Below are 8,723 nucleotides of genomic sequence, written 5' to 3'. Positions count from 1 at the left end.
GGCGTCCGCTTTCACGGCGAGGCGATTGACCGTGAACAAACATCGATAAAAGACAGACAAAGAACGCAATGCGAAAGCCCCGCAAAGTACAGGTGAATGTACGTTCCCGTGCACCAGACTTGTGCGTAACGCGTTACTAGTAATTGCGTTACTTGTAATCAATTACCTATTTGAGTAATTTTTCGAGTAATCGGTTACTTTACTGTCAAAGTAATTTTTCGAGTAATCAATTACTTTTCTGAGTAATCGATTACTCAGTAATTGATTACTTTTCCGGCAGAGATCTTATCTTTCAGATGTTCTGCCCCAAGTCAAGCCCCTGGTGCCATCAGCCTTTGTTGGGCTGTACCACTATAGCAAGCGGAGGTCATTGTAATAACGCTCTGGAAGTTCAGCGTCTCTCTCCCTAATCTCTTCCTACGCCAGTGTGATGGTACCTGAAGCTTTGGAGGTTTAGTGAGTCATGGGGAAGTTCCACGCAATGCTCTTCCACAATCGGGTCAACGTCTTCCCGGGTGTACAGATCTCCTTGTCCTACGTGTTTTTGTTTGTCTTGTTATTTCAGATGTTCCGCTGTTGATCCTTTTTATTTTTATTTTTTTCTGAGGCACACAAAGACGGTTATAATTTGCGTGAATGCAGAGTAACGACCGAACTAACGCGTTACTTTTCTACTCGTTACTCAATTACATTTGAAGTCGAGTAATTGGTAATGGTAATCAATTACTTTTTCCACAGAAGTAACGGTAACGGTAATCAATTACTTTTTTCGAGTAACGGGCACAAGTCTGCCGTGCACTACGTGAGAATTCTGCCTCACGTGTGAGCAAATCAGAGGTGGGGAGTAATGCATTGCAAAGTAATCACCGTGATTTCTACTGTGCGCACCTTGGAGTAAAGGATAATCAATGAAATAGGAATATAGCCTCTATGAGGGCAACAAGTAACAATTAGTGGTAGTGATTCGCTGTTTTGGTATGGTACCGTCTTAGTGTCTCTTGTGCTGTCAGAGGTAGTTCTTCTGCCAGGACGGAACTGTAGACTGTGGGCTTCATCCGCCGGCTCCATAATGCTAGATAAGGCATCATCTGTAATAAATCTTATCTATAATTCTTGTCTATCAGCTCCCCTTCTGCGGGGATTTAGTGGCACCGATTTGGGGATGCACGGGTGGCTATTACCTACTGCAAAAAAAAAAAAAAAAAAAAGCGAGGGAAAAAACTTATGCATAGCATCTTTGAGGCTTATGCCCTAAAAGTAAAACGTAAATGTAATGCCAGAGTAATGTCATTACTGCGTTAAAGTAATGGCATTACTAATGCATTACTAACATCCAAAAAGTAATGAGTAATGTAATGCATTAGTTTTTTTATACATGTAATGAGTAATATGGTAATGCGCTACAAAATAAAAGTAATTTCCCCATCTCTGAATGAAGTGGAGAACACTGAACATATATTAATTAACTGCACCAGATACAATGTTCAAAGCACGACCTACTACGTAATAACGACCATGTCCTAGGCACCCCTTCCCAGCGCCGCATTTTTGGAAGCTAGCGGTGGCGCTTCTCATCGTCCCAGTTATTGCTTCCCCAACTTCTACGGTACTTTGTACTTCAGCTTACTTTTGTATTTCTGTACGAGCGGTGGACGTTCCACAGATGTTTCATTCTGAGGTTGATTATTATTATCATTCTACGCGTTTTCATAGGAGCTATCGCTGCATGTCGTCTGCGGGTGTATCCCGTTTGAAAGTCTTAAAAATAACCTTTCAAAAATAAACGCGTAAGTAGTCACGGTTAATAATAAATCTCCCAGAATATATGCTTATAGATCAACGCACACAAATAATCGCTCAAATATCCCCGTGTAAATAAAAACGCTAAGGAATCCCCGGTTAAGAATATGTCGTTAAAAATAAATCGTTTCAGAATCCCCCCAAAATCAACCATACGGTCGCCACTGTCACGTGGTATGGCCGCGAGTGAAATAGACAATCCGCTTCGACAAATAATCCCAAAGTCGGCGAATTTAATTGCACTCTTGCCATGAGTATACTTCGTACATCGAACTTCCATTCTTTGTACGCATAGCAAGCGTACTTCATTTGAACGTCAGTGTAAAAGTGTCAGTGTCAGTGTCAAAAGTGTCAGTGTCTCTTGTTAAAGCGAACTCAGAGCACACGGACGAAAGAATGAGCGCTCAACACTACCACAGTTCCCTTCGAAACAACGAAATCAAGTCAAGCGAAATAACTCCGGACATGCATATAATGCATAGTGTGAAGAAGATCCCGATCACGCTCAGCCCCATCGCTCCCACCATCGCGCCGAGCCGCGCGCAATTAATTCTCGTTTCGGAACTTCTTTTCCGAAACGGTTTTTCATAACTGTTTTTCAACGGCTTTTTTTTTGTCCTTTCTCCACGAGAAAGGAAAACATAGCAACAACACACACATAAACAACATATGGCACCCATGACAGATTACTAGGTAGAGGGTGAGTGCTAACAAGAGCAAAATCCACCAATATAAGCTATGTCTTACCGCTATCATTTGTGTAGAGGTACACATCTATCACTCCGCTGTCGTGTTGGACAACAGGTCATTTTTTGACAGTTTATTTTTAATGATATATTTTTAAACAGTTCACTTGTGACGATATATTTTGCAACGATATATTTTCATGGTAGATTCTTGAGCGATTGTTTTTTGGGCGGGGATTTTTGCGGTGTTGATTCCTTATCGGGGAATTTTACGCAGTTTATTGTAAATAATATATTTTGGAAGAGTTTTTCTTAAAGGATTTATTCTTAAAGAGTTATTAGTGTAACTCCCCTGGTCTGCTACGGTAGTCGACATACGCTTCTGCGCGTTCAGAATTCAAATTTCCATCGTCCAATCGTGGCGTGCCGATGAGTAGCGCACCTAGCGGATCGTGCGGACGGGCTCCTCATAGGGGTTGCTGATTATGATATGGTCGTTATAATCTAGTAGGTCGTGGTTCAAAGTAATGACATCAGAGCCGCCTTGGAAAGAAAGAATGGACCACCGTCCTCTAGACTTAGTGAAGCTCCTCGGAGAATGGTCGCGTACACTGCTGACCCTCGGGAATATCCTACGACAGAGCCACAAGATATTCCGTAGCAGACGACAGGGAAACACGCTGACGGTGTCGTCCGCTAGGTGTCGTCTGCTAAGGTGGTGTTCTTGATGTCTCGTGCTTCGAAATAACATGTTCTGTTGCACATTTTTCAAAACGGAATAACGAAGAGGAAGTGATAGCATCGGTGACCGGCCTCTGTGGCGCAGCTGGTATAGCGTGTTCTCAGGTATAACGACTTGTATATATAATAATATATAATATAATAAAGCGTGTATATCAGGTAGATATATCTCAGACAGCGTGGGACAGCTGCTTTAATGACATCTCTTGTGCACATTGCTGCGCCTCTAACTTTCAAGTCTTCTATTTTTTTTATCTTCAAGTGTCTTGGAGTAGCCGGCACCTGTGTTTTGTAGGAACCGCCATCTCTATATATTTCTTTTTATTCCAACCATCCAATCAACCAACCGGCCGCAACCGGGATTTTGTTTTCTGTATTATATGTATTCATGGCATTATGGGGCAAACATAAACAAACCCCCGCCCCCAACTTCTGGTGCCTCAAAGACTTCCGGTCCTTGCACGACTCTAAGGACTCTCGCAACCAGCCGTCATGCAGAATTATATCTTTCGCTTTCCTGACTTGTTGAAACAGGGAGGCGTATATGACGCTCTTTCTCCTCAAATCAGAAGCGATATTCTGTATCACTCGCCACACTGGTTGGCCGTGGCGCAGAGCGTGGTTGGCTGTAAAACCGGATGTTGTTTCGGCACCAAACCGGAAGTGGTGAAAATGTCACGTTGCCACTCCAGGCACCGATGGGCAGGATGACACATGTTTACACCAACAATAAAAAAAAAAACATCTATTCGGCGCAAGTTGTATATGCTCGCACTTGTATACTCCTGGCGCTCGGAAAGCTCGACGCGAGGTTACTTCGTTCTGGCCAAGCGAACAGGACTGCTTTGCATCGTTGCGACAAAAGTTGCCACGAATATCATTAGACGAACTCGCCAGTAACAAGATACATAGTTCAGACGTCACACCTCGAAGACAGTCCTGCCGGCGCTCAACAAGAAATACGTCACGTAAACCCTCAACTTGTCGTCTGCTGCTGTCGTCTGCTTCTACGCACACAGATGAAACGGGAGTGCGAAAAGTCTCTCGCGGCTTCGCACTCCCGGGTGCACGAGTGGAGCTTGCGTCGCGTTAATGGCTGGATTCTGAAACTCTCGCACTCCGGGGCGACTACTTAACGCACCCTGCGTGTGAGCACCGAACAGAACCGCATCTAGCCCTTATTGCGCGTAGACGATGTATAGATACAGCCGTCACTATCACTTCGCACGAGGTTGCGAAAGGCGTGAATTTTTTGCCCTGAACGATGGAGTACGAGAGAGAGAGAGAGAGAGAAAAAAGAGAAGGTTATCTCGAGCCTTCAAAGTTCCAAGGGACGGTTGCACCTTCTAGGCCCTTATCGCGTATCGACGACAGATAGAGGTTGGGCTAATCCCTATCATTTTTTCGCACGCGGTTGCGAAAAGGCGTGATTTTTTTTCTTTTGTTCTGAACGAAAGAGTGTGAGGAAGAAAGGAGAGAGTTTTCTTGAAGCTTCAAAGTTCGAGGGGAAACGCGTGCTGTTGCAAGTTTCTAAGCCCTTATTGCGCGTGCACGATCGATATAGCTATCGCTATCACTTCTTAGTACCAGGTTGCGAAAAGGCATGATTCTTTTTGTTTTCTTTTTGCCCTGAACGAAGGAGTGCGAGAGAGAAATGCCAGCGACCTCAACTTGGCTGATTTTCAACACGTGTACTGCGAACGCGCCTTATAACAAAATCGCCTTTTACGAATTATCGCCTTATCGAAATTCTGACGCTGCTCTCAACCGAAATTTGCCGTGCTGCCGACTGACAACACAAGGACGAACCGACCCCAAATTCTTCGTGTTTTTTCCTCTCTCTCTTTTCCCTGTCTCTTTCGTATATATTAAAAGGTCGCCGCGTTTGCCGAATTCCTCCCCCCACTCCCCGTCGCTTTGTCTTGAACCATGGTCCATAATGGATGGTCCATTTTAGTAAAGCAAGCGCCACCTGTGGCACGCAAGGGCTCATGGGAACATCTAGCGCCCTAAAGCATTATACGAGACGGCCAGAGCTACGGAGGTAGAAGAAGAACAACAACGTTCCCGGTGTGCGCAGCAGCAGCGTCAGCCGTGGTAAACCACAACCGAAGCAGACGACAGAGCAGTGTCCCTCAAAGTTCCCATGCTGCTTTGCGCCGCGCGCTAGGTGGCGCGCGCAGCTTTTTAAAATCGCCCATTGCGAGATCAGGCGTTCTAATACCTATTCTGCCCGGCATGGAACGCGCCTCCACTCGCTTTGGAACACACACTTCTGATTTCGTGTTGACACAGAAGCAGTGCGGCCTTCGCGCAGCGCCTATATCTCACGCGCAATGCGAGGAATCCTTTCAAGCACGAACCGTCTCGCAGCGGGCCTTACGCTAACAAATTTCACCTCAGTACTTTTAACTCCTTTCCTCAAGAACTTTCTAATCAATTTTTGAATCGCGCACTTGTTTCTCCATAGGCTGCGGTGCTTTGCGAGCCTAGCTACAAAGCGTCTCGCCGAGGTACGCGAGAAAACTCTCGAATAGCCCGCAAATGAGTACGACGAAAGCGGGCTTTAGATCGGCGACCGTGAAGGGACTGATCCCCTGATCACCTTGATTAGTTCTTTCGGTGCTCCTTTTATAAGAACTCTTGAAGTCATCCAAGGATCTTGCCTTGTCGTACAGTCCTTCCTCGAATCCTCATGTCATCAATTTCTTGAGGACTGCCTTGTAAGGTGACCCATTGTTGTACAATAGGTCCAGAAGGCTCTTCACCGTCAATAATCCTTTGAAAGCGGACAATGTCTTTTGGCGCAACCTTCGTCCACTCGTTCAAGTCTTCCACTTTTGCCATATAAAACTAAATGTCTCGGATGAGTGTTATCATAACGGATGCAGTCTGGTGCATGGCCAAACACCATGTCCTTCAGAACCATCTCTTCCGGAAGGTATGGTGGAATGTGCGGTGAAAGCATATGCATGCCGTCGTTTGTTTCGTAGCAGGGATGCCATGTCATAAATTCCGTCTTCTAGAGGGACACTTCGGAGTAGAGACGTTATAGAGATCCCCCGTAGATAGTGGACAGCGTCGGCACAAAGAACGGCAACGACAAAAGGATAATTCCAAGAGGCGTCAGTCTCTGATGATCAGCTGGCAACTGCCCGGGAATGGCTGTCGAAAAAAAAAGTGACCCGCCGCCGCAGTCGCATTGCGGGTACACCCACATTTTACCCGCTTACCCGCAGCGATCGCGAATTCCTACCCGCAAATCGTGACTATGTGCGGGTAACTGCGGGTACCCGCGGGTATACCCGCAAGCGCTATACTCAGCGCTCTGGCAATAATGGACCCGTGCTTTGATCTGTTTAACGAGAACAACTTTATTTTATTGACGGCGATTGGGGGAGATTCATAGCCACTGGGAGATACTCTACCTATTGTATTGCACCTTTTACGACATTTCCACCAGCAATGAGCTGGTGGAAATGTGGTAAAAGGTGCAATACAATACATCATTCGTATCATCTGACAGTGACTCCCTCACGAAGATGCTGGCTCGGAATCCCACAAGGGTATAGAGTGAAAGGTGACTCCCTTCGTCTGGGGCTTCCGCGAAGCCGAAGTGGAGGAGCAGGAATGGCGACTCCCTCGCCTGGGCTTGTCCCAAAGTCCCATCTCAGTTGTACATGAGCAAACTTATAGCAAACTGTGAATGTTAAGAGGTTCAGACTATAGGGCATCCGAGCAAATTGCAAGTGACCTTGGAGCTCCAGGGAGTGCGCACCCCCCCCCCCCGCCCTTGCCCCCCTCCCGATGCGCCTATGCCTGAAGGTCGCTTTGAACTTAAACAACATGGAGCTTAACAGGTAACGGACCCCCTTCATTAGTGATCCATACCAGTTCAAGGCTTTTCACAAAGTCTTCAGGAATGCCATCAAGTTCTTGCTGGGTGAACTCAATGGTTGAGTTTTCTTCATTAAGTACCTTCATGAACGGAATGCATAAATCGTTGATTTAATTTGGGAGTTTCTTGAATGTCGTTTGGCAAGTGAAGGCCTGGCACAGAATTGTACAGGTCGTTAACGTTGTTCCCACTTGCAAATCTCACAACTGTATAGGGACCGCGCGACACCTACAGGGGGCGCGCTGCTCCGTCGCGACAGCGCCGCCAGTGGCGGTCTTGGACGTCTCCGACGTGATACGGCGCCGCATATTCTATGCATTCTCAAGTGGAACCGTAGCTTGCGTAGCGACCTCCGTAATTAGAAGGGCTAATTTTCGAAGTGCAAATAATGTGGAACTTTTCTGGGGCGCGAACGAAGAGAATGGAGACAAACTGCACAGAAGCAACAGCCGCATTTATAATGCATCTAACAGTACGGAAGGAGAACAGCCACTCGCGTCTGCCCGGTCAAAACACCTGTAAGTGATACGTCGAGAGGATGGTTATTTGACTCCTCACAAAATGGCTTGCTAGCGAAGGCTATACACGTGTATTCCTCTGACTCCAGCCATTTGTAATATCATGTTTTTGACTGAGTCTTGTATCCCTTTCGTCGTCCTTGCACACACATAGCTTCGTCACTGAAATTTACATCGTGCTTCCATACATATAAACACGTGGGGTCACAACTTATTGCCTTTACTTGTACTGCTGTTTTTCCAATATCTACAGATACAATAACTCTAAAGAGATCCTCAAAGAAGAAAGTATATGAGTTTTTACCTCGGCTACCGCCGTAAGCTTGCGGGACGACAGCTGTGAAATGGTCGGTGAGTAAATGCTAAACAATTTGGACAACGTAGAACTTCTGTTCTCACTGTGAGACTCGTCATACCGGGAGCAATATCGGCTCTGGGCACTGGCGATGAAACACTTCAATCATTATCTCGAAATAGGTTGCCGTTTGGTCGGTGCATTTGACGGTGATACAGTATCCAGCGGCGTTTCACCGTCACGAAAGTGGCAACTGTAAATCATTGATCATTTTGCAGGTCCTCATTGCAGTTTCCCGCAATGCAGTTTCATTGAAGCTAGAACAAAAGAAATAGAATATATTCGCTCATGTTGTGCACACCTCATGCAATGGCCGAACGCGCGTCACAACGCTATTCGCTGCGAGTCTAGTGACCTCGGTGGTATTGGAAGCGTAGAAATCACGAGAAATGAAGCATCTGGTCCTTAATGAAGAGTTCTTTTAGGTGCTAGCACAGTTAGCGATGCTGTGGCAAAAAAAGATACCCGCACTTCACATGTAAACAAAGCTGGCTACCCGGCGGCTATCACGCAAGGTACTTTCTCCGGAGGCCGCATCGCGGCGCCACCAGTTTGTCGCACAGTCCCTATAATGCTACATTTCTAGCAGATGCAACCCTACGTATCATAACATAGCATTCCTTTCACCAAGTTTGATCAATCTGTTTAAGTACCTCTGTATTTCTGCAGGTAGCACCGTTGCGTGTTTTTGTTCCAGTGCTTTCAACTTCTCAAGTATATCTTGC

The sequence above is a fragment of the Ornithodoros turicata genome, chromosome 2 (assembly GCF_037126465.1).
Source record: "Ornithodoros turicata isolate Travis chromosome 2, ASM3712646v1, whole genome shotgun sequence".
NCBI classification, from domain to species: Eukaryota; Metazoa; Arthropoda; class Arachnida; order Ixodida; family Argasidae; genus Ornithodoros; species Ornithodoros turicata.
Note: the sequence above shows the minus strand (reverse complement) of the source record.